This window comes from Rhinolophus sinicus, linkage group LG16 (assembly GCF_036562045.2).
Source record: "Rhinolophus sinicus isolate RSC01 linkage group LG16, ASM3656204v1, whole genome shotgun sequence".
Lineage (NCBI taxonomy): Eukaryota > Metazoa > Chordata > Mammalia > Chiroptera > Rhinolophidae > Rhinolophus > Rhinolophus sinicus.
Genome location: NC_133765.1, coordinates 11,021,289 through 11,047,915, shown reverse-complemented (window position 1 = coordinate 11,047,915; position 26,627 = coordinate 11,021,289). Strand labels below are relative to the sequence as shown.

Sequence of the window (26,627 nt, the reverse complement as noted above, 5' to 3'; positions counted from 1 at the left end):
TTTCACTACTGAGTTGGCAAGGATGGAAGTTGTTGATTTACAATTAGAAGCAGCATGCTTCTTCAAATATTAATATTAATAACTACAATGCTGAACACATGAAAAGGTCTTTTCATCTTCAAAGCACTTTGCAGACATTAACTCATTAGCTCTCCCTTCCCTCCATTCGGAAAGAACAGGTAAGAATCTCCCTAGCACTAGTGGTCACCCAGCAACCCTCCAGGCATATGTAGCAAAAGGTTTTTCTCTTTAGATAAAAAGGAGGTGATGCAATCCAGAACCACAACTGATGAAAGAGACAAAGTGTCAGTCATTTTACAAATCAAATGGAGCTGCCAGAGTTATCATTTTAGAATCTGTATTTTCTGTTACTTAACAAATATCTATCTTTTCAGTTGCACAGTAGTGGTATGAAGTAGGAAGAAAAATGGCCTTGAGATTAAAAAAAAATTCAAAACTTACGCAAAAGATAATAAGAAAAACCTATCAATTACATGCCTTGATCTCAGTAACCCAGCATCTTTTCCAATAGTTCACCCACATAAAATGCTACTTTAAAAGGGGGTAGCAGAGACGTTTTAACAGTAGATGAGAAGCCACAGACAAAGTGGAATTGCCAAATAAAATCACGGAATATGGGGAATGGCCATCTACACACACCCCTTGCTCTTCAATGGCAGAGTCCCTCAAGTCCAGCTCTGCCGTGGAGGGGACAAATGTCCCCCTGACTCAGAGACCCCCTTCTCAGCTGCAGTCCGAAGGACAGGGAGAACCTTAGAGAAAGGTGAGTCACAAGTCAGGAAAAAACACCAAAAAGGCTAATTTGGCTTGTTATATTCAAACCTGTAGCAATTTCTCCTCCATAAAAGCAACTCATTAAGCTGCTAAGAAAGAAAAGAAAAAGGAGGTAAAACAATAGGCTCGCTAGGAGTGAAAGACCAAAAAAAAAAAATCAAAAGAAATGACTACATTTAACTTTAGTTCTTTGGAAGTGTTCCAATACGCGAAAAAAATTCAGAGTTTCTGACAACTAATCTGTGAGTATCAAAAACGTGCATGATTTTGCTTTTATAAAGCAGGGAAAAGAGTGAAACACCCTTGATTCACACTATTCAAACAAGATTAGGAAGTATTTTTGAAAATCATTATACAGAATTGAATGGAAAATACAGAAAAACGTGAAAAGAGAAAGAGAAAATCCGCCTGTATCCTGAAAGTCCTCATCAATTTACCATTTCGTTACACAGAATTTAAAGGAGAAAAAAAAAAGGAAAAAAGGAAAATGAACTGCAAAGTTTTAGGCAGAAACTCACACTTCACTTACTACTTTGCTGGAGAGACTGGGTGAAGAAACAGTCCTGAGTGAGCTTCCCTCAACGACTGTGGTCTCCTTCCAACTACCTGCGGGAATCCTAGGCTCGATGGCTAAAGGATGCAAAAACCATAATGTTTCTAATAGAGCTGCCTCCTTAAATTGGGGGAGGTGTGGTCAAGCCCGGGAAAGCTGGGAAAAAGGCAGGGTTGCGCTAGCCCCGGACAGCACAGAGGCAACCACTAGAGCAAGTTTTTCGGTCTAGGTGGTAAAGCAAATAATGTTACTGGCTGAGATAGCACCAAATCACACCTTATTTTCCATCCTTCAAATTATCCTTCCATTAAATATAACTCAGCCTTGGGGAGTAATTGGGAGGCAGACGAACAAAAGGGAACTGGCTCAATGAGATAACACCGGCTTTCAGCCTTTGCAGATGCGTTAGGTTTACTCTCTACTGAATATGTGAATATTCACGTTTCACATGTCTTGATTCTCAATGGCGCTCCATTTAACCTAGGCAACAGGTTAGGCGAGGGAGGGACTGGGGAATAATCCCTTCAGGAAGGGCTGTCAGAAGAAAGGGTGTCTACTACCACCCAGTCACATGCTCAGGCTTCTTGTTTATCTCTAGTAACCTGATGTGAAATGTGATATTTTTTAAGGAAAAGAAAATGATTCTATGGAAGAGAGTTGATGGAGTAGGGAGCTGTGATTTCTGAAAAGTGTAGCCCAAATCCGCTCGTCATGTAAACCTGCTTTTAGGTGATCTCTAAAATAGATTAGCTTTAGGGCCCTGAGTCACAGTCCATGGTGCAGGAATGAAATGGTGGAAATAGTCATATATTCCCAATTCAGAGAAAAACTGAACAATGTGAAAATCTTGCGTCTGTCCTAGGTGAAAGTATAGCATCTTTTATTCACATAGTCAGAACTGTGGTAAGAATGTTGCAGTGGACTATCATTTCAATGAATAGGGCTGTTTCCTTACAGAAATGTTTGTCACTATGGCTGCTTAACTTAACACTTTTATCCTGAAAGATTCCTTTTTCTTTGAGTAATAGAAGGGATTTACAATTTGTCATGGTTGGCTCCTTTCCCTTTCTAATGAAGACATAATGCTTAATGTTCAAAGTCTATGAAAATCTAATAAATGTCATTCAGAGCAACATCATCATTATCCTTCATTGTATAAAGCTGGCAGAGCAGTTAAAATGGTATTGTAATTAAAACAAGATTTTACTGCTCATCCTTTGCCTTTGCAGATTAACATGGCTTAATTTAAAAGAAAGGAAGAGATAGTGCTATTGGTTCAGTTTAGATTAATAAATATCTATGCGAAGCACTGTGCTAGGCACTAGGAATGTAACAAGTTCACACTATGGTGGGAACATAAGTCAACCATCCCAATAAAGTGCACTTGATATGAGGTATGACAATTAAGTTAACAAACTCATCCTAGAAAAAGTGCTACATACCTCATTGCTGAATATCACTATGGTCATCTTTGAAGTACTCCCCTTGGGGAACTATGCACAGATGCCAGCACCTAGTCCACCCTTCAAAGCCATTTCGGAACTCTGTTTCTGGAATGGCCATCAGAGCTGTCGTTGTATTGCCCTTGATGTCCTGAATGTCATCAAAATGTCTTCCTTTCAATATTTCCTTTATCTTCGGGTAAAGAAAGAAGTCATTGGGGGCCAGATCCGGTGAGTAGGGAGGGTGTTCCAACACAGTTAGTTGTTTACTGGCTAAAAACTCCCTCACAGACAGTGCCATGTGAGCTGGTGCATTGTCGTGATGCAAGAGCCATGAATTGTTGGTGAAAAGTTCAGGTCATCTGACTTTTCCACACAGCCTTTTCAGCACTTCCAAACAGTAAACTTAGTTAACTGTTTGTCTAGTTGGTACAAATTCATAATGAATAACCCCTCTGATATATAAAAAAAAAAAAGGTAAGCAACATCGGTGCAACAAGTTCGTGAAATTAATTGTTAAGCCTCGGATGAGAGAAGTTTATGAATCGAGCTACAGAATACTTGGCCCATCCCCTATACCTCACTTGGTTCCATTTAAAGAGTCCAGGTCGGGGGGTGGCCGGTTAGCCTAATTGGTTAGAGCGTGGTGCTGGTAGCACCAAGGTTGCCGTTTCAATCCCCACGTGGGCCACTGTGAGCTCCGCCCTCCTTAAAAAGAATAAAACAAAACAAAACAAAAAAATACTGGTATTTCCCAAAGAAAATACTCTTAAAGAGCCCAGGTCAATTAAACTAATCACAACTAATTATAACTGTATTATTCACTATGTTTGCAAGGGAGTTGAACAAAATAGAGAGAAAACTTGGGATTCTTGCCCTATGAGGGTGTACAGTGTGATTATTGAGGAGCTCTGGCATCTGGAGTTGTCTACACAAAGTTCATATACACAGCAACCATTTAGGACCTTAACTCTGTCCTCTACCACTACCTATCATAGTATGAAAAAGCCTAAGCTAGAAATCTGAATGGTACACAATAAACCACCCCTGGCATAAGTTGCTTGGCGAATGCCCAAAAAAGCAGCAAGTTTTGTTTTAAACAATATCTTCAAAAATATAGCATTAGATGGGTATCTACATGTAAAAGAATGAAGTCAGAACTTAACTTTACACCACATACAAAAATCAACTCAAAATTGATCAACGACCTAAAATGTTAGAGGTAAAAATCATAAAATTCATAAAAGAAAACATAGGAGGAAACTTCATGACATTAGATTTGGCAATGATTTATTGGATATAACACCAAAATCATGGGCAACAAAAGAAAAAGTAGATAAGTTGGGTTTCATCAAAATTAAAAACTTTTGGGCAGCCGGATGGCTCAGTTGGTTAGAACGTGAGCTCCTAACAACAAGGTTGCCGGTTCAATTCCCACATGGGATGGTGGGCTGCACCCTGTGCAACTAAGATTGAAAACAGCAACTGGACTTGGAGCTGAGCTGCACCCTTCACAACTAGATTGAAGGACAACGACTTGACTTGGAGCTGATGGGCCCTGGAGAAACACACTGTTCCCCAATATTCCCAATAAAAAATTAAAATTAAAAACTTTTGTACATCAAAGGACCCAAGAAAGTGAAAAGGCAACCCAAAGAATGGGAGAAAATATTTGCAAATCATATGTCTGATAAGAGGTTAATATTCAGAATATATAAAGAACTCTGACAACTCAACAACAACAAGAGCAACAACAAAAAACTCGAATAATCCGATTTAAAACATGGAAAAAGAACATGAGTAGACATTTCTCCAAAGATATACAAATGGCCAACAAGCACATAAAAAGATAGTCAACATCTCTAATCATTAGGGGAATACAAATCAAAAATACAATGAGATACTACTTCACATCTATTAGGATGGATGCTAAACAAAAAACAGAAAATAACAAGTGTTGGTGAGGATGTAGAGAAGTTGGAACCCTTCCACATTACTGGAAAAATGTAAAATGATGCAGCCACTATGGAAAACAATATGGCAGGTCTTCATAAAATTAATCATAGAATTAAGATATGATCAAACAATTCCACTTCTAGGTATATAGCCAAAAGAATCGAAAGCAGAGACTGGAACAGATATTTATATGCCAATGTTTATAGCAGCATTTTTTGCAGTGGCCAAAAGGTAGAAACAACTCAAATGTTCACTGACAGATGAACGGATAAACAAAATGTTTATGTTCCAAACAATGGAATATTATTCCACTTTAAAAAGAAATGAAATTCTGATACATGCTACAACATGAATGAACCTTGAGAATAGCATACTGAATGAAATAATCCAGATACAAAAGGACAAATGTTGTATGATTCCATTTATGTGAGTACCTAAAATAGTCAAATTTTAGAGCAGAGCATACAGAGTAGAGATCACCAGGGTCTGGGGTGATGGGGGAATGTGGAATTAGTGTCGAATGGGAACAGTGTTTCCGTTTGGGATGATGAAAAAGTTATGGAGGTGGATACCACTAAATTGTACAGTTAAAAACGGTGTAAATGGTAAATTTTAAGTTATGTATATTTTACACAACAACAAAAAATGTCCTGAAGAAAAAACTGTATAGCATTAGGGTTAAGTAGACCGTCCACAGAAGGAATGCTTTCTTATTGACATGGATGGTCCAGGGCAAAGAGAAAGGATCTTCCAAAAAAAAGAGGGTATGAACTCATAGGAAGGATCGCAGGAAACTCCCTCCACTACACACACTCCCTTGGTCTCTCAAGGTGGGGATAAAAGTAGCAGCCCAACTTCACAAGTTTCTTGAAATTACTGTACAATTGAATGATTGTGTAAACAGTAAACTGAAAAGGCAATACTAACAGTTCTTTTCCATGCTCTGCAATATTGAATTCTATAGGAAAGGGCCTCAGTTGAAATGACTACATATTATAAGATTCTTGAGAAAAAAATTAAAATCCAGTGACCTAGGAGGCATGTACAAGGTGGGGCAATTAAGTTCACGAACTCATCCTAGAACTAGTTCTACATACCTTATTGCTGAATATCACTACAGTCACCTTTGAAGTACTCTCCTTTGGGAAGCTATGCACTGATGCCAGCACCTAGTCCACCTTTCAAAGCAATTTTGGAACTCTTTTTCTGGAACGACCATCAGAGTTGTCGTATTTTCCTCGATGTCCTGAATGGCATCACAGTGTCTTCCTTTCAATATTTCCTTTATCTTTGGGTAAAGAAAGAAGTCACTGGGGGCCAGATCAGGTGAGTAGTGAGGGTGTCCCAATACAGTTCTTTGTTTACTGTCAAAAACTCCCTCACAGACAGTGCTGTGTGAGCTGGTGCATTGTCGTGATGCAAGAGCCATGAGTTGTTGGTGAAAAGTTCAGGTCATCTAACTGTTTCACGCAGCCTTTTCAGCACTTCCAAATAGTGAACTTGGTTAACTGTTTGTCCAGCTGGCACAAATTCATAATGAATAATCCCTCTGATGTCAGAAAAGGTTAGCAACATTGTTGCAACAAGTTTATGAACTTAATTGTCAGGCCTCCTATACCTTTGGGCCCCCATGTAAAAGAGATATGTTGAAAGAGTTGTTTGTTCCTCTGAAGGAGTCTCTCCATAGCCCAGTGAGGAATGGTAGTTTCAGTACAGTTTAGACACATTTGGAATAGGGGCTGAGTTAATTTCTAGAATAATTGCCACCAAGCTATTTGCTATTCTTACTGTGAGTAAATCATTTTCCTTTTCTCAGCATAACAAGCTACATTGCTAGTATCTCCTAAGAGGAAAAATGGGGAAGATGAATTCCCAGAATCTTAGCTCAAGAGTCCCTGTGCCTACCCCTTCCATCATCAACCTTCTCTCATTTCCACTCCAACCCCCAAAATTCAGGAATTGCCTTCACAGAGACCTACGAGGTGTGATCAAACAATACAGTGAATGTTCAAATAAAAAAAAACATTTATTACAATAAAAAACACTTTGCCATTAATCCCCCTCAAAATAATCCCCTTCGCTTCGAACACACTTATCCCATCATTCTTGCCACTTTCTGAAGCAGTTCTGGAAGTCCTCTTTCGTGAGTGTCTTTAATTGCGCTGTCATGGCTGCATCGATGTCCTGAATGAATTCAAAACGTTTACCTTTCATGGTTATTTTGACTTTGGGGAAGAGCCAGAAATCGCACGGTGCCAGATCGGGTAAATAATGTGGATGAGGAAACACCGTAATGTTTTTATTTGACAGAAATTGCCTTACCAGAAGCAAAGTGGGACATGGAGCTTTTCTGTTGTGATCAAACAATACGGTGACTGCTGCTGCCGCGTGCCATCCAATGGAAAGGCAGGGATCTTCAATATGGGAAGCAGTGTGTCAAACCTTAGTAACAGTGTGTGACAAGTTTCAACTTGTTCTGTGCAGTCAGTTGGGTGTGAGCTATGGTTAAGAGAAGGTGTGTCTTAAAGTGTGCTGTAAATCACCCTCCATTATGACAATGCTTCGTGTCACACATTGCTTCTGGTAGATGACAACTTCTGTCAAATAAAAACATTATTATGTGTCCTCATTCACCTTATTCACTGGATCTGGCACCATGAGACTTCGGGCTCTTCTCCAAATTCAAAATGACCATGAAAAGGTAAACGTTTTGAATCTGTTGAAGACATCCAGGTGGCCACGACAGCACAACTAAAGACACTCACATAAGGGGACTTCCAAAACTGCTTCAGAAAGTGGCAAGAATGATGGGATAAATGTGTTCAAAGCGAGGAGGAGTATTTTGAGAGGGATTAATGGCAATGTGTCTTTTACTGTAATAAATTTTTTTAAAAATTTAAACATTCACCATATTGTTTGATCACACCTCGTATAATGAGTCTTTAAACCACTGTCATACACAGCAAGAGTTAAGTTTGTACTGAACAATGATGTTAAATTTAAAGAGAAACAAAACAAAATATTAGCTAGGTATTACATTTCTCATATTCTCTCTTGTTTCTGATGCTTCAGAAGACTCCATACATGCAGGAAAACAGTATCTAAACAAATTATCAAAACTGAATGGGGGTAAAATCCAGATACTGTTACAAGTGCAGTCGTCACCAAATGTCGAAGGGGCCCCAGAAGATAAGATGAAAGGAAAGCGAGGAGGAAAGAACCTTTGTCTATTCATGCTCCAGCTCTGGAACTTCTTATCCTGTGCTTTGTAATGAATCTATCTCCTTTCCATGATCAAAAGCCAAGCCTTTGTCTTGAGCCACAGATGAATCAGCAGTGGCACACGTATGTGTGTGTGCACATCTGGCACCCAGGCGCTGGTCCTTCTGTGTGCCAGAGAGCCTATGGAGATGCTGGAGTTCTTGGCATAGTCCTCCCAGGAGCCCACGGTGTGTTGGTCCATTATCATTTGCACCAACTTTCTGTTGTTTCCTCCCTCTCTGCAGTATAAAATGCACTGGAGGTAGGGTCCCAGATGGACATCCTGCAAAGTAGCTTAGACAGGCTTTGTAGAGATACTTCTCCACCCTGGTTCTCTTGGACCTGCTGAACATCCTTTAGATTCCATAAATTCAAAGCATTCCAACAGCGCAGACGACTGTGGGATTACAGCTCACTGAAAACCTATCTCTAACCACCACCTTCTTTGACTCCATTTTGTCCCCTGTATTTTTGTCCCTATACCCACCTCGTTTCCTCCTTCCTCAAAATACTCTTATATTGTTTCTGTCAATCTAATTCCTATTAAATCTCAATTTTTAATTACAACATTAATATTTGGTTGTAGCATATTCAAACAATACAGAAGAGTCTGAATTAAAAAGAGAAATTGCCACCCCTGCCCCCCTTTCACCCAATCTCACACCAAAAAGTTAATAGTTTACAGTTTGATATGCAGCCCTTCGATTTTTTCCGATGCCTTTATCGTTGGGTTGTGTTATATGTATTGGTCTCTGGGTCTTACTGTCCAGTGTTCGGCTGTACACTTACTGGTGCTGTCCTTCCATATCAGCCCCCATCACAACAACCTCATTCTTTTCAGCAACCAAGCCATGATCCTCCATCCTATCTCATAAATTCCAGCTCAACTCATTTTTCTTCTGTATCTCCCCAAACACCCCAGTCTTCTTTTCCTGCACTTTTCCATGTAGCCGTCTTCTTGTTCATATATATTCACAATGTGCAGTTTAAGTTTCATTTCTCCTTCCCATGTCTTTCCTGCCTTATCTACCCTCTGTGCTTTTCATGTGACCAATAGTCACAGAAAGTCCTCCCCAGCATACTCCCTTGAACATAATGCACATTAATATGGTCTGGATGAGTAGAAAGTTAGGGCTTGACTGGTAAAAATATAGTACATACAGTATGACACCATTTCTTGGAAATCTAAAAGCATAAATCATCCAATTAGTCAGTGGTCATTTCTGGTGGTAGGGGAGATTTTTTTTGTCTTATTCTTGTTATGTTTGTGTTTTGTGACTTTCATACAGTGTTATATTCCATCTGTAATAAGAAAAAAGGCAAATTTTATTTTTAAATATGTCATTTTTATTGGCCTGCCTGAGATTACAGTAGAGCACAGACTCTGAGGTTAAACTGCCCAGTTTGAATCCCAGCCCTGCTTCTTTCTGTGTTACCATGGATATTTTATTTAAGATTTCGGATCTTTAGTTTGTGAAATGAGGCAATAATACTAAACACCTCAGGGATAACTGTGAGGATTAAAGAGTAGTGAGTGGTGAGTATTTAATTCATTGTGTTTGGACTCAATAATATTAATCCTTGTCATCAATGGCAGGGCCAGGGCTGGGTCCAAGGCTTCTACTTCGCAACCCAGTGTCATCTCACCACACTGCATGAATCCTCAGAAGAGGAGAACCCAGAGGCTGATCCGCCCCCCTGACTGGAGGGTTGGTTTGCTGATCAGGAGAGAAGAGACTGACGCAGCACCCAATAATGGAATTAGGACATGCTTGATGAGAGAAGGGGCCCTGCTGAGTTTGGAGAAGAACGCCTGCCACTGTGTTTCAGTGATTCACACCAAGTAACGTGGACCAGGTTAATTTTTCCTTTTGAAACAGTTCACTGCTCATAGATTGAGTCCAGCCGTAGAGCCAGGGCCTCCTCCCCAAGGCTATGACAGGACCAACGCTTTGACATCCCCCACGCACGTTCTCTCATCCCGATTCAGAAGACAACTCACTTTCATTGGAGGGACACTGAGACCACTAATGTATTTCCTGGTCTATTCTGGACAAAGGGGTCCTACACTCCCCCTTCTTCATGGGAGGCTGTCGGGACTTCTGGGAGACAGTCTGAACTCTGCTTTCTCCAAGGAGCTCAAGAAGTCGCCACCTCAGCTCCAACTGTATTCTCTCTCTCTGCCTCCAATATCTCTCTACCTGTGCCCTAGGCCTGGACTAACCTGGAAACACCTGCTCAGACAAGATATGCTTCTCAGGGCAGGATGAACATGACTCACAACTCTAGAAGCCATGAGTTTGTGAGCAGTGCAGAATCTTCAGGGAGTCTGCAATCTCATCACCTTTCAGGGAAGTAACCAGAATCAGAGAGAGAGATTAATCTCTTATTTAAGGGAAAGCTGATAAATACATTTGCCACATCGCTTCAAACTAAATGGTTACCTACCTATCTATAGGTAAGATCCATATTGAGCACCTAAGAGAGACCAAATATCTGTTTGGAGCTGGGGTAACCGGTACTAAAGAAGTGAAATTCAAATTAATTGAACTGTTGACTGAACAATGCTTCCACAGTCACACCAAATGTCTGGGGTCTCAGTGGATAGCTCAGTCTGCAGTAGACCAAGGAGAGGAAAGAGTGATCCAGTGGACCATGAAAGATCTTCGTGGGTTTTGCTGTTTCAAAATGTGCTTAGGTCCAGAAGTCCACTAACATAGTCAGCTGCAGTCGTGGATACAGTGAGAGGTTTATAGAAAGCCACATTTATCAGTCGTTAATGTACTCATTATTTTGGCCCGGTGCTGATCAGTGATTAGAAGTAGATTTGGGTTTGTTTGGGGTTTTTTTTTAGCCTTTTTAGAACACCGTTTCAACAAATGCCAGGTTGGCTGCTAACATCTTTATCCTGGATACTTCCCTTTCTTCCTCAACATAGCCAAAAACTATCTCTGAACTCAGGGACCAGGAAGACAATCTAAGAAGATCCAGATGTCTCAGACATTTATGTGTATCTGGTTTCTACCTGAAGCCTAACTCCACAGGGAGGCTTTCTCTGACCACCCTCATCTCCCTTCTCTCACTAGATTATGTCTTCTCATTATATGTTTTACTACTGTACTACTTTCTCTTTTCTATGAAGAATTATATTGCAATTTTTGTGCCATGTCTGTCTCTTTTGTTTATTGTAAATTACGAGAGGAAAAAAAAAAAGGATTAGCCTTGTTTACCATCATTTCTACAACTTTAATTGTGCCTGGAACCTAAAGTAAAGGCTAAATAAATAACTGACAGATGGTTGAAAAACTGAATGGATGGATGGATGGTTGGATGGATAGGTGTGGATGGATGGGTAGATGATGGACAGATAGATAGTTGGATGAATGAAGAGATGAAAAGATGGATATTAAAATGTTGGCTACATACTAATTTACCTGTAATTCCTTAACTTTGGTTCTTTGATCCTTAATCCTTCTCCCATTGATGGTGCTATTGTTACATATGATACCAAATTCTGGCATCCAATTCTGTCCCTAGAGCACACATCACACAACTGTTTTAGCATGAATTTTTCCCAATTGACACAAAAATAAACCTGTCAAGAGAATAATTTATTTTTTAAATTATTAGCACAAAGTGAAGAACTGACAATTAACCAAAAAATTCAGGCAGTATAAACAGACAGAATGAGTCATCACTTCACACCAGATTTCTTTTTGCCTGTTATCTGGGTAATTCAGTCTAAATCTGTGTGTTTTTCCATTACCGTTTGAGTAGTTGCCTCAATACATCCCTCATCTTATTTTTTCTTAAGGTAAAATAAAAAGTAAAATAGAAGCAATTGACTTGTGATTTCTGGCCTTATACTAGACTTTTGGGTTTTATTTCTCTCCTAGTTTGTTTTCCTGGAGTTTCAGATCTGAAAGACCCCTGAAATATGTTATTCTTTCCTCTCAATGCTATTGGCCACAAAAAAACCCTTCCTAGTGGATGGGTGTGTAGAAATGACATCCCAGTAGTGATTTGGAGCGGGATGAGCATGGAGTGTGAAAGAAACACTTTGGTTGTGCAACCCAATATCTTAACTCCCTAATAAGCATATAAATCAGTTACTAACAGAACCATTTTTTTTTAAAGCCTGCTAAAGAAATCACATAAGCTTGAACTCAACCTTTGCACCAACCAGACAGCATCTGGAATAACCAAAGATGCTGACCTTGCTCCAAGGGAGAGGCTTGTGACCAAAGAAAACCTGGCTCATTATCTAATGAAATTGAACTCCTAATTAGGGCTGTCTCTTGCAATTTGCATCATAGCTCATCCCTGGCCAAAGCACACATGATACAATCCAGCACGTTTTATCTTATTTTGGTGGCATTTCAAAAATGAGTTTTTGGAAATTCTGGGTGTTTGGATAATAGATATTTCTAAAGAGGGCCAAAAGAAACAAAAAGAGTCATAGTGAAAACAGCAGCAGTGCTGTTCCTTGCTAGGCGTAGGGCAAAATCTTCTGATGGGTCAGAGGAACAGGAGTGCTGGTACGTGTCCAGATTCTTGAGAAGGTCAGCTCTCAAGGTGGTCAAAATTCAAGGAAGCTTAGAGTGAAAAATTTATACTGAAATTATGCTCTCCCTCTAAAATCACTATCCACAATTGCAATTCAAGGATTTTAATCTTGAATCCCAGATTAACTCTGCCATTTATCTCTTTTCCAAATAATCATTACTCTTTTTAATTGAAAAGTAATACATTTATTGTTTAAATTTTGGGAAATATGGAAGGAGTAAAAACAGAAGATTAAATTCATCTATAATCCGCCATCCAGAGACAGCCAGAGATAACATTTCAATGGATAGTTTCTTTCCAGTCTTTTATGTAGATAGGTATTTTTTATTTTATTTAAAATAAAATAGGTTATACCACAAATGACATACCTATTTTGTCTTATAAATCTTAATCTCCTTTTAATCCATTAAATGGTTGCCTTCTATATTATTTTTTAAAGCTATTAGCATAAGACTAAACCGTCCTTTTATGCTGACTCTCCTAGTAATGAAAAGAACTATGAGATCTGGATTCAATTCCTAGTTCTACTTACTAGTTGTATGTTTTGGGGCAAGTTCTCTGGGCATTGGTTTTCTCATCTATGAGGTCAAGATTACATAGTTGATTTCTAGAAAGTCCAAGAGGAAGACTTCTGATACATAAATCATACAATGCACAGTTTCTTCACTGTTCCATTTTGCCTACTATGTATCCTCCATATGAGAGGGATTTCCCCTTTCCCTTCATCTTTTGATTTGTTTTCCTTTTATTTTTCCATTTCCTTTCCCCTGAAACAATGAAATATGATGCCTTTGATCTGCTCATCAGAAGATGGGTGGTTGGCTTCTTCCACGCTTCTGCAAACTCGGCACCACTCTCCTGCTGTGAATTTGCAAGGCCTGTTTTGAGCCCCAAGCACAAGGCAGGTAGTTCTGTGTGTTTTTACCACCAGGTTCACCTGAACTCCATATCCCTGGTGTAGAAAATTGACTCCTGGAGCTTCAAGTAAGTCTCTCCCTTCTCAAAGTCTCCAGCCAGAGAGAGACTATGAGAAAATGTAAAAGGCACATTCATTTTCTTTGGACCAGAAACAGAAACGTTAATCTCTTCCTCTTTTAAAGGGGCCAGTAAGGATTTTGTGTCCCACATCAAAGAGAAGCTAGGAAGAGACAATGTTTTTCCGTTGCAGCCTATGAAAATGAATAAGGGACTCAATTTGCCCATAATGTGGAATCCAAAGGGATTCCTGAGGTCTGATACAGTAGTTCATAGAAAGATTTGCTATGTCTCCTGAAACTTCCACATGCAATCCTGCACAACTAAGTTCTAAAGGTATTTTTCATGTTCATTTGCCTGAAAGGAAGGGTGTCCTCCTCTCCCCGCTTTGTGCCCCTTCAGGTCTGATCAAGCTACTCATGTAACTGGCCCAAGACTAACAAAAGTCAAAAGATTAAGTACAGAGTTGAATTTTATCTCTGCATATTTCTGGAGTCTATCAATTTGGGTGTCTCAAGAAGAGCCAACATCTCACCAGTCTGCTGTAGCATAGCCACGGAGAAGATAGGTAGAAGCTTCTGATGTTTGGTTTTTGTCATGAATTCCACTGACCCCAGAAACTTGTAACTCTGGTGTGAAATGGGAGGAAAGTGAGGAATAGCCCTGGCACATTTCATTAGCTCAAGAGGTGATGATATTCCCACATGATCAGCAAGCAGGATTCCAAAGAACGATGGCATCAGACCACTGAGCATCTTCTGAGACATTTCCTTCTTGATTATTTTTCACCCATCCATGTCAGTATTACTGAACACAGAAATCATAGTCATTGAACTAGGCAGCACTCCCTGTTGCCTGTGCTCCTAGCAGGTCTTTTCTCATGGAGATGGTGAAAAACAAAATGAGATAATAGAGAAAATGCTTTGCAAGTAAAATGCTTTGCATATGAAAGGGATTGGAGATTTTGTTTATGATAGCTCACAGGAATCCCACGTTGTCTCATTACAGCAGTCTGTTATAGTATTTCATTGTTAAAACCGAATTTGCCTCATACTAGACAAGTGTCACAGAACTTGGCTCAGTAGATAAACATTACAGGGAAGCATCCTTCAGATCAAAATGATGAAGTGCTTTTGAACATTTAGAGCCATTCAAAAACAAAAATGAGTTTGCGGGTGGGAAGGGGGTCAGTCTTGATAGACTGCAATAGAGCTGCGGGCCCAACCAGCAGGGATGCTGTCGAGAACTTTCTTGCACTGGACCCGATGACAGCTAAGGTTCAGCCAGCTCCAAGAATCTATGAATCCACTATTAAAGTTCTCTGCTGCTATTTTTAAATATGTAAAGGGCTGTAATGCAGAAGAGGAGGTGTTTTATTTCGAAAGCATCAAACTAGACCTGGTTGATAGATGTTATAGGAAGGTAGGCTTTGGCACAACACAGGGACAGTATGCAAACATTCAGAAATGTTTTATAATTAATTGTTTCAAACTTGAGCAGACGTGACTATGGAAGAATAATTTGTCCAAAGCTAATTTGCTCTTCTCAGATTCTTAATTCGGCTCTGGGTTCCCTGTCGCATGTGCCTCCCCCAATCCAAGGCTGCCCACACTTGGTAAATCCGTATTTTAAAAGTGAAACGGAAGCCACGTGTTGGTGACCATTTGCTGAGAGCCCTCTTCTCGTCCTGCTGCCTTATAACTCCTTCCTTTATTGGACTCTCTCTCTGGGGCAAAATTAAGTTAATATGCTTGGGCTACTCTCGGACCTGTAAAAACTAGATTGAATTGAATGAGAACTCTTGACAGGAATTGTCTATTTGTTGTCGAGTGTTGCATGTGGCTACTACCAGCTGGATGCCCTCCTCCACTTTCCTCCTGTAGCAAAATCTTGTTCAATCTTTATCTCTCTCCTCTCTGAATCTTCCCTTCCTGACTTCACCCTCTTCTGGAACCTCCAGCAGCATCTCTGTGGGATCAGTTATTCCTGTTACCCATTCATATTCCCAACTACCTTGTACATAAAGCCAACAAGTATTTACTGCCTTACACATCAGTTATTTGCTTACCTTCAAGGTAAAGACTATGACTCATTTATCTTTGTGTCTCCAGCATTTCACTTGGTGCCTGGCCCTTAGGGGCTTCTCAGTATAGGTTAATTTAATTGAAAATATGCATAAGTTTTCATGTTTTTTAGAACCTAGAAGGTTACCTGTAAATGGATCCTGTGGCAGCCTCCAATGCAGCAAAACATGAGTATCTTAAAATTTAGATATAGTTAAGAATCTCCCCAAAAGCTTTTTTGAGTTGCTATGGAAAGTGATCAGAGCGCAAGGAAGCTTCTACCTCAGGGCCTTTGCACTTCCTTCCTGATACGGTTCTACATAGTGTCCTCCCTCACTTCATACATGTCACATGAAGATGTTCACTTATCAGGATGGTCTTGCCTGACTATCCTGTATAAAATAAAAGCATCCATCACCACCCTCAGTGCTTCCTATCCACCTTCCTCTGCTTTATTTTTCTCCATAACACTTATCATCATCAGATACACTATGTGTCTATTTGTTCATCGTTTTCTTTGCCTCCTCTCTCATCAAGAGGAAAGATACTTTGTAGGTTTTGTTCATTGCTATATCCCCTAGTAGAGGGCCTGGCATATTAAAGAGCTCAATAATCGTTATACTAAACAAGTGAATGATTAATGAGTTAATGAATTATTGGAAATTTAAAAAAATATGATTGCCCAATAAAAATTCAATACCATGCCTGAAAAAAGTCAAAGAAGTCTTTTGAAACAAAGAACAAAATTGTAAAGCGATCTTTTTAAAAAGTAAGTTAAGAGACATAGAAGAATATCCAACATTCACCTCATGAGGTTTCCCAAAAGAAAAGAGAGAAAATACAGGGAAGAAAATATTAGAAGAAAATTTATGAGAGCTGAAGTAAGTCACCAATCATTTTTCTTTCTTTTTTTTTTTTAGAAAGTCACCAATCTTAAAGTTGAAGTTTCACTGAAAGATAAAAGAAGATACAAAAATCTGAATAATCACTGAAAGAAAAGAAGATAATAGAAGATACAAAAGAAAGAAGGTGGGTACAGGGGATCAAATATATGGTGATGGAAGGAGAACTGACTCTGGGTGGTGAACACACAATGTGATTTATAGATGATCTAATACAGAATTGTACACCTGAAATCTATGTAATTTTACTAACAATTCTCACCCCAATAAATTTTAATTAAAAAAAAAAAAAACGAAGAAGGTGGGAAGTTATCCACAAAAGAATGAGACTAAGATTAGCATCAGGCTTCCAATTAGCAGCACTGGATGCTGAGAGATAAAGTCTTAAAATTTTTGAGGAAAACTTATTCTGAATCTAAAATTCATACTTAAGCTATCAATCAAGTATAATAACAAAACAAAAACAGTTTCATTCACAAAAAGAATGCAAAAGTTTTCCTCTCATGAAGGCTTTCTGGAAAAATAAGATGTACTTTTTAGCTAAATGAAAATAGAAACAAAGGAAGAAGAGAAAATAAGACCCAAGAAAAAGTGGACCTTATCCAAGAAATATGTATACAGTAGGTATAAAAAGCCACCGCAGAACAGGAGAATACCTTTAAAAGAAAGTAGATTTACTTATAACATAAAATTATTAAAAAGTTGGATAATAGGTGAAATCATAAACTGCTTTAATTAATAAGAAAATAAGCAATCAGAAACACCAGGAAAATAAAACTATAAAAGAAAGCCATATAATGAAAAATAGAATGTGATCTGATTTTAACCAATTCATGGAGTAGAAGAAGGACAATTCATTTAATCTTAAAACTTGGAATATTTTTCATTGGCACACAGGTTTAGTGACATAGAATTATATCTCAGTCTGTAAAGTCTAATTATACAGTGTGGTTCTGTGGCGAGCCATCTTAATATAAATACGTGATTGTCTTAATACAAATGGGATTTCAATTTTTAGAATCAATCTATAGACAAAGAATGAATGATTTAATTATAGCTACAAAATTAAATGCAAATATTATAACTTTGATGATATTAGGAGGGGAAGGGTATGTAAAAAGGTGGAAAGAAACATAGGAGTGCTAGTTTCTCATTTCACATGGCATGAGATGAGAGATATCTAACGATGATGAATCAAAAAATTAAAATTTGAAGTGTATGTTCAAAGTTATAAAGATAACTAAAACAAAAATCTTTTAAATTACTTAAAAATTGGAAAACTGATAGGGTTGGGTGTAGTGTAAGTGAGCTAAATATTTTATGCTTTGTATTCGGTCAATTGATATGATTTAAGTGATTAAGTATTACAAAGTAACAGTAGAATCATATTATACATAATATGAAATTAACTACCCAAAAACTGAAAATGGAAATAGTTTAAATTGCTGCCTCTTGGGAGTGTGACTGGCTGTGGGATAGGACTGTCGACTTTCACATTTCATTTCATAATAGTCTCTTCTGTTTGACTTTTCATTACCACACAAATACATTATTTTTATACTTTTAAAACATCTCTGTTTTTAAAAGAAGAGACTGTTTGTATCGGAAGGTGCTGGCTTATGTCATTTCCCCTGTGACATTTGGTATGTCAGGATAGATAAATCTGACCTCCCAAAAAATGTAAAAATGAAAATTTGGCTTTATTTTTCTGATATAGGTTACAAGGAAGCTGTGAAGACCTGTGAAAAGACTGTAGAATTTGGAATCAAAAGAAACAGTAATCTTAGACAAATCTTTTAATAAATTTCTTTCAATAACCTTTCTACCCTTCAATAGGGTCCTTGCCCATGACGTTTTATTCCTTTATTCAGATTCCCAAGGAAATGAGAAGTTTAAGTTATAGAAAAGCTATAGAAAATTGTGCCAGTGGGTTGTTCTCCATCTATATGAACCAGGACTAGTGGAGAAGAGCAGGGCAGTTTTTATACATTTTTGGCATGCAAATAAATATGCCAAATGAATTCCTCAGTATGATTTCTGAGTCAACAGTTCCAGTGTTCCCTGTGGCAGAATCAAATTTCTGCATGAAGATCTTCTGAGGAAGCTACCAACTTGCTGAACACTCTGCAGCCAGCCACCCACACAGCTCACAGCGCACCTCAAAAACACTCAGGTGGGGCAGGATGGTGGAGGGGAAACTATCTTCACAGAGACCTGCAGCCAGCCTCCTCCTCCTATCTCAAAGAGCTAGATTTAAGGCATTTGTCAACAGACTCAGGATAACCACCCACTCTTAATTGCATTGGGCTCAAAGAGGACAGTGGAAGGTGCCATGCAAAATTTCTGTCTCCCCCTCACAGACATGGCTTTCCTCTCTTCTAAACAAAGGGCTCTCCAGTTCCTCTCCCCAGAATGATGGTGTTTCTACGGGTGCCCTGAGTTGGGGGTGGGGGTGGGCAGGAAATATACAGAAAATAGAAAACAAAAATGATTTGTGCAAATCCTCATCTGGGAAGCCTGCATTCCTAGTTGCCTGCATTTATAATATTAAGGGGGGAAATTACAAATAAGGCAGTCAATGAGTTAGCATGAATCAGATCTTTGTTCTTTGGCAAACCCTGCCTGGAAAGCTGAGTTCAGGCTTCTCATTGACTTGCAGCACCGATTTTATAGAAATGGCTTTAAAATGTGTCCAATGCCCATTCTCCTCCCACTAGGCCAGAAAGAGTAAGAAAGGGTGACCACACAGCTGTATCCCCTGTGGTCAGGCTTATGAAAGGGGCAAAGTCTATGCAATGACTGTGCACTCCCAAAAAACTGGAAAATAGGTGAGAAAATGGTCCCTCCATGGGAACAGAGAAAGGGAGCCAGCAAGAGTAATAATTCTCTTGGCTCTGTTATATGCCACCCACATCCACGGGCTAGATACTTTCTCTGAATGCCAAACCTGCCCTTCCCAGTCACCCTGCAGCCAAAACGTAGCTTGAGAAGGCAGCCAGAAAGCTCTCCAGCGTGGGCAAGCAATAGAGTTTGACTGGAGACAAGATCGCGGGGTTGGAAGAGAGGGAAGTGAATCATTTTATCCATGTGCAGATTCCTTTCTAAGTTTAAAACACTTGTACTTTTAACTCATTTGTCTTTCAGATAAATCTCTGGGGCAAATTGTATGTTCTCCATGTAATACATAATGAAATCAGAGCTCAGAGTTGATTTGGATCATGGTCGACGTGCTATGGGACAAATGTAATAGGAACAATATGCAATAGGACTACATTCTATTCCTTGGCCTTCTTGTTTTATGGGCCTTCCTAGACCACATTACCAGTAGTTGTCATTATCTGACCAGCAGACAAATGCTAGACAATAGAAATACTAGCCACTTGGCTGAGAAGTACGTTTCAGGGTGAACTTTACTAGAGTGGGTGAGACTTGAGGCCTGTCTTCCCTACACAGAGCTGGAAGACTAAATCTCATATTAACTCCAGATACTAAGATTACTTCTTTTTTACCGACACTCAGTGACATTCAGATCTTCTATCTTTTTGAAGCCCTGCCACCAAAAAAGAAAAAGAAAAAAAAATGGAGGTGTTGGACGACAGGTTTTCCCTCCAAATCTAAAATGTAATTCCAAAGGGTTTATTTTTGTATTATTATGATTATGATTTATTTTAGTTTTTTTTTGTTTTTTGTTTTTTGGTTTTTTTACTTATCCCCTCTGATCATGATGTGTCTGCTATACATCCTAGAACAAATGGCTTCAAATATCTCTCATTCTAATTTTAATTCCTACACGAACAGAATAAACATGGCTGCCTTGAGATGTCATTTTCCTGTGGTGATGGAAATTAAAATTCAACACTTTTCTCACTGGACAGCTTGCTGTTTTGATGCTCCTGCCATTATTAACATGGCAGCTGTCATAGCAGTTAGCCATGGAAAGACCCATTATCTCATCTGATCCTGTCTCTCTGCCAGGTCAGGATATGGGCCCTAAAAATGCTTCCTGGTCTAACAACCATTTCAGGGTTTATTTATCCTAGGTTACAGCAAACATGGCTTTAAAAAACAGGAAATAGAGTCTCATCTTAGTTAACTACGATACCAGTTATAACAATGTAGTAAAGGCTTTCTGGGAGCAAATCTTACACGTCCATACAAGGCTGTGACGGAACTTCATCTACTATCAGTGGGCTGAAGTGTGAAGCTATGACAACCCTAATAGGACCTTGGGAGTATTGTATATTTCTACATGTACATTCTATTGGGCCATCAGAAAGAGAAAATTCTATCAGCTTCTGAAGGTCCTAAATTGGTCCTAATTCATGGAGGTAATTCACTGAGGTAATTCTTACAGGTAAACGAAATGAATTGTCTCATTTGCCTTCAATTGTGGCCAATGCTCAAGAAAATTTTAATTAAACCGCTTGAAAATGAGTCCAAGTTTATCAGGGAGGAGGGAAAAGAGAAAGTACACAAGGATTCTGGGTTCATTTTTATGGGGGGAGCCTAGGTGATAATGTCTCAGCTCAAGTTCAAGAAGCAATTCCCCTACAAATAGCTACATTGTTAGTAATAATAAGAGCTAACACTAACTGCATAGTTACTACTTGTCCAGTTGACATACGAGGTTGGACAATTAAGTTCATGAACTCATCCTAGAGAAAGTGCTACCTACCTCGTTGCTGACTATCACTATGGTCACCTCCGAAGTACTCCCCTTGGGAAGCTATGCACTGACGTCAGTGCCTAGTCCACTGTTCAGAGCAATTTTGGAACTCTTTTTCTGGAATGGCTATCAGAGCTGTCATATTACTCTTGATGTCTTGAATGTCATCAAAATGCCTTCCTTTCAATATTTCCTTTTTCTTCGAGTAAAGAAAGAAGTCACTGAGGGCCAGGTCAGGTGAGTAGGGAGGGTGTTCCAATACAGTTATTTGTTTACTGGCTACAAACTCCCTCAGAGACAGTGCCGTGTGAGCTGGTGTATTGTCGTGATGCAAGAGCCACGAGTTGTTGGTGAAAAGTTCAGGTCATCTAACTTTTTGATGCAGGCTTTTCAGCACTTCCAAATAGTCAACTTGGTTAACTGTTTGTCCAGTTGTACCAATTCATAACGAATAATCACTCTGATATCAAAAAAGGTTAGCAACATTGTTACAAGTTTACGAACTTAGTTGTCCAACCTGATACATTATCTCATTTAACAACACACGTAAGAGAGTTAGTATTATTCCCATTCTGCTGAAAGAAAATAAGGAGGCTACAGGAGATTAAATAATTTGTCTAGGGTAATATACAAGTACGTCTGAATTCAGATCCAAGCTAATCTGACTCTTAAGCCCATATATTGACCACAATGCGACACTGCCTTTCTGCTCTTGGTTTATTTTTGGAGAACACGTGCTTTTAGAGAAGAGATGTGAGAGGCAATATCATTGCTGTTATTTGTCAGATAATTTTAACTCTACCCCCATTTCTGAGACGTAGTTGTCTTCTTTCCCACCCACCTTGGTCCTCAACTTACCCTCACCATGTCTTCCATTGCTCTACCCTCCCATTTTCTCTTTTCAGCCTCTACCCTATAACACCCTCAATTATGGGTGAACTAGGAAGTGGGATCATGGTCAATGATCTTGGATAACTCCACTTTCTTTCCTTCTCTGCCTCCAGCTCAAGAGAAGAAATGATCTCATGTGAGCTAATTTCCATGAATCAGGGTCTAGCAACAACTAATGTTTGTGTACAGTTCATTTAGCACCTTCATTCTCATTGTCTTATTTGATGTGTGGGCAACTGTATAAATTAGGCCAGGCAGGATTATTAACCTGTTTTACAGACCACAAAACTGAAGCTCAGAAATCAGAGACAGGTTGGATTTGAGTCAAAGCTGGTTTCAAACCTCATCTGTTTCCCACAGAACTACAACAACCTCTAATGAGAATCAGAGCCCGCCCATTCATGTCATCAAAGAGACGGCCGGCTTCATCAAAGATATCCAGGACACCCAGCAGCGCTGCTGTCACTCATGTGGGTGAAGTTTGCTTGGTGAGCAGAGGTGCTCTATGCGATCTCATGTTGACGTTGGGTGTAGAATTTTTCTTCTTCTTCCATGTAAACCACATTATGTTTACTTTTTTCTTTTTTGTTTTTTTAGTCATTTCTGCATTGCTTTAAACATTGTCTTGATAGAAAGGAGAAAATATAAGGTCTTGGGTATCAATGTAAAGTTTATCAACAAGTCTAAACAGAAATATGCATCTATAAATACAGAGTATAAAAAGCAGTGAAATATGAGTCAAAAGACCTGGAGTCTAGCCCAGACCTCCCACTGAATTCTAGGACGCCTTGGGAGGGTCTCCTAAGCTCTCCGAGCCTCAGTTTCTGCAAAGTAACAACAACATGGACTAGAGGATCCCTATGGAGCTCAACATTTTAAAGAACTCGGTGTTTTTAGGATTCGTGGCTATGCTGACCCCAATCAGAGAAGGGGAAGCATATTTTGTTCTAAATAATTACCCTGTGGTAAACTGTGGTGTTTTCTTCCCAGGGTGGCCAGGCAAAAGGTGTAGGTAAGAAGATGTCCAACTAACAGAAGGTGTGTGGTAGGGCTGAGTAAGAGCAAGCTGGTCTGCTGGGGAAAAAACAGCAGTGCTGAGAATGTCACCGTCACTGAGGAAAGAGTCCTTTGAGCACAGTTGCTGTTGCTGGTGGCTCTTCATGGGTGGCCTTCAAGCTCTCTTTCTTCTAAGAAACCTGATACAAAATGGGCTCCGCAGGATTAACTCATCCAGACAACATGTAATAAGCCTTTCTGTGTTCCAGATATTTGATAAGAACTGAAAATAAAAGATAAAGTAAAATCTGTTTGTACATCTTGTAGTTTATCAGGGCAACAAGTAACAAGGTGATTTAAATTTTTTAGTGGAGGCTCTATTAGCAAAGAGTTAGATGAGAGAAGAGTTAGGGAAACTGAATCTGATCATCTCTGAAGGTCCTTTCATCTCCAAAATTTGTATGATTGCTCTTTCTGTTTGAACATCACACTATCTAGGGCATTTATTTTGCAGATCAGATTCTCCTCATTTGCTGCCTCAAGGCCTGAAACACTGTATATGAAACTTTACCACTCCCTCCTTTATGGTTTAGCAGGATACATTATTTTCTATTAACTCACAGTGTTCTTCAAGCATTTGATGTGTAGTAAGTTCTACTTGCCCAAAGCCACATAAAAACCTCCTTGGGGGCAGGATCAGGACTCTAGTTTATTTTGGTTTTTTAACAGTGCCTAATCTAATATTAAGCATATGAGATTTGTTCACCAAAATTGCCGTTCTTCCCCAATCGGTACGTGGTAGAACCTCACTTCCCCGCATCCATGAAATTAGGAGAGGCCTCAAGACTTTCTTTCACTGCTGAAATTAGAGCACTTCTGGCAGAAGCTTGAAGAACCAGTGACTAGTTTCAACCATTCTGTTTTTCTCTCTGGCACGTGTCAGGTGACAGCTGCTTATCAGCTGGGGCCCTGAGTGTCTTAGATACCATGGAACAAAAGCCCCCTGCTAACCTGTGATGTTCTTGAGTAAGAAGTATTGCTTCAAGCCACTAAGGTTTGGCCCTTGTCACCACAGCATGACCTAGCCTGACTCGTACAGAAGTGCTCAACGAATATTTGCTGAGCTCTGTCCCAATAGCTCGATCGTAGCAGATAAGTAGGAGGTAAATAAATTAGGTTGGCAATGGCCTGGGTGAAGGCTTCCTTCACTGGAAAATACTTTACTAGCCCTCTCTAATATGCTCTTGTTTCTGTTTCTAAAAAGGCACCACGCAAAGCCATTAACATTCTGTATCTGTCAGCGTTTCTTTCTCTTTGAAGCCATTTTACTTTGGTAGGGAATGTCTCTTTTTTCTTTGCCTACAAATTTTAGCTGTCAGAATAGAAATGCCATGAAAGTGTCCTAGAAAGGGGCAGAGAACTTTGGGGGAAGTTAAAAATAGAGATTGTCTGAATGAGTGTGCAAAGATCGGAAAGAGAAAGCTTTGTGGGGACCTCAGGTAAAAACCACTGGGAAATTGAAATCAATGGTGAGGCCTTTGGGAGCTCAGCCTGTGGTATCAACCAGTCCTGAGCTTGAATTCCAGCATTTCTTTCACCCACCGGGTGACTCTGAGCGAGTTTACTTAACCACTCTAACCAACCTGGTTTTTTCACCTGGAAAAAGAAGGTAAGAATAAAACTCAATTCTTAGAGTGATTGAGGACGTCAAAACATAACGTTCCTCACTAATAAGGAAGCATTTTTATATTACGTGCGTAAAAAAAAGTCTTAAAGATAACTGAGGTCATTTTCTAGTGCACTTAGCACAGTAACTACAACATAGTCAGCCTTTAAAAAAAAACATAGCTCTAAGAAAATAAAAGGGTATGGAAACTTCACAAAAGGGCCATGGAACATAAAAGGGAGTTCTGCCCGGGTTCAGCTTCCAGGAAACGTTAAAACTCTTGCCCAGAGCACACTGATGTGATCATTGGCCCTCACACAAGCAACGAAGATCCTTTTCCCAGATATCAGAACTTACCTAAACCTCAGCCAGTTAAAAGGGCTCTCTGGAAAGTGCCCGATAAGGGCTCAAGAAACCAGGGAGACCGTGATAAGTGAGGGTCAAATAAAGTGAGAACCTCATTTTTCCTGGGCTGAATTCCCGGACTTTCCAGACAGTGGGAGGTGATTGGCCTTTGTTCTGTTCACCTGACTTTGAGAGTTTGGCCAGAAATCTTAGGGCTAGTGAGAACATGGAAGGTCATTTGTCTGTCTTCATCTGGGGCAGCCACGCTTGTCTTCTTGTTTCAGCTGACGACAGCCCCAGAGAAAGAAATAAAAGAAGAAAAGTTTGCTTTGAGTGTCCCACCTCCCTTTTCCATACCTCCTCCCTTTCAGGGTATCTTACATGAGTAGCCCGTGCTTTCTTAAAGCTCCGCCTCCTTGCACATTATTCTCCCTGGTAGAGTGGGGAAAATAAAAGATTTGGAATTACACATCTGATTCTGAATGCTGTCACATCAGCTCTTTAACTTACTGTCCCAAAGCCTCAGTTTCCTGAAAATAAGAATAACCACCTCAAAGTACAGTAATTGTTTTATTATAATAGTATCAGATTTTGGGTTGATTTGAAGAGCAGAGACAAAAAAAAAAAGATTAATTTCTGCTCCTGTAGATGAAGTAAAACTTTTTCAACTAGATAAAATTCCTTAACCTGCTCTTTCCATTTATTCTTTCTTCAATCCCTTCATTCAATAAAACATTTATTCTGTGCCTGCCTATTATTACACTAAACAGCGCTAGATGATGAACACGAGGAGATATTTAAGACAAAGTCTCCAACCCCATCGAGCTTACAGCCTAAGGAAGGAGCCAGATACATAAATAGATTGTGAAGCCAGGCAGTAAATGCAGTGCTTAAAATATAGGCAGCGTATCACAAAGGAATCACACCAGTTCATCCTAGAGAGCTCAGGGAAGCTTCCCTGGGGGAGGGAGGGCCTGGCCTGAGTGGGAATGATGATGGCTCAGAGTGAAAAAGGTAAAGGAAGCAGAAGGGATAGGAACAGAGAAAGAAAGGTTAATTCCGGCAAAGGGAGGTAAGAAAGGAACGTGTGAAAGAGAAAAAATTGTATTCCTGCAACATTAATGGGAAGTGGAGAATCATAAAAAATACAGATTTTCCTTGTACCTAGTAAACCTTCATTTCAGAAAGGAAACGCTGAGTGATCCCCTCCTCCCTGGAACCACCTCTATATCCATCCACCATAGCTTCCCAGGTACATTTTAATTCATGCCGAGAAGGGGAAAAAACTAAAAAACTAAACTTGATCACCAAAATGTTCAAAGCTCCCTCCAAGTCTCTCTCTCCTTCTCACCCGTTTTCTGTCCCTTTTGTGATCACTAAACCCCCAATGGTAGGAAGCATTTGTCTAAAAATAGCTCTTCTAAAAGACCCAATCTTTTCTGAGTTTCATAAAACATCTGCTGAACAGTTTCCTATAACTGTTTTTGGCCATTAAATCAAAGCCTGGAGAAACAATGTTCTGTTTCTGCCTTTAAAAGCAAAGAACAGCC

The 26,627-nt window shown here is 39.5% G+C and overlaps 1 protein-coding gene across 2 annotated transcripts in view; it reads right to left on the bottom strand.

Moving 5' to 3' along the window:
- ETS1 (ETS proto-oncogene 1, transcription factor) overlaps positions 1–1,412 on the bottom strand; it is a 122,958-nt gene extending 121,546 nt beyond the window's left edge. The window contains exon 1 of one of the 2 annotated variants that reach the window (XM_074321872.1): positions 1,325–1,412. The gene's annotated coding sequence lies outside the window, so the exon portion shown is untranslated. The remainder of the gene's footprint in view (positions 1–1,324) is intronic. The other variant, XM_019714816.2, reaches the window with a different exon arrangement.
- Between the last annotated feature and the right edge of the window lie 25,215 nt (positions 1,413–26,627).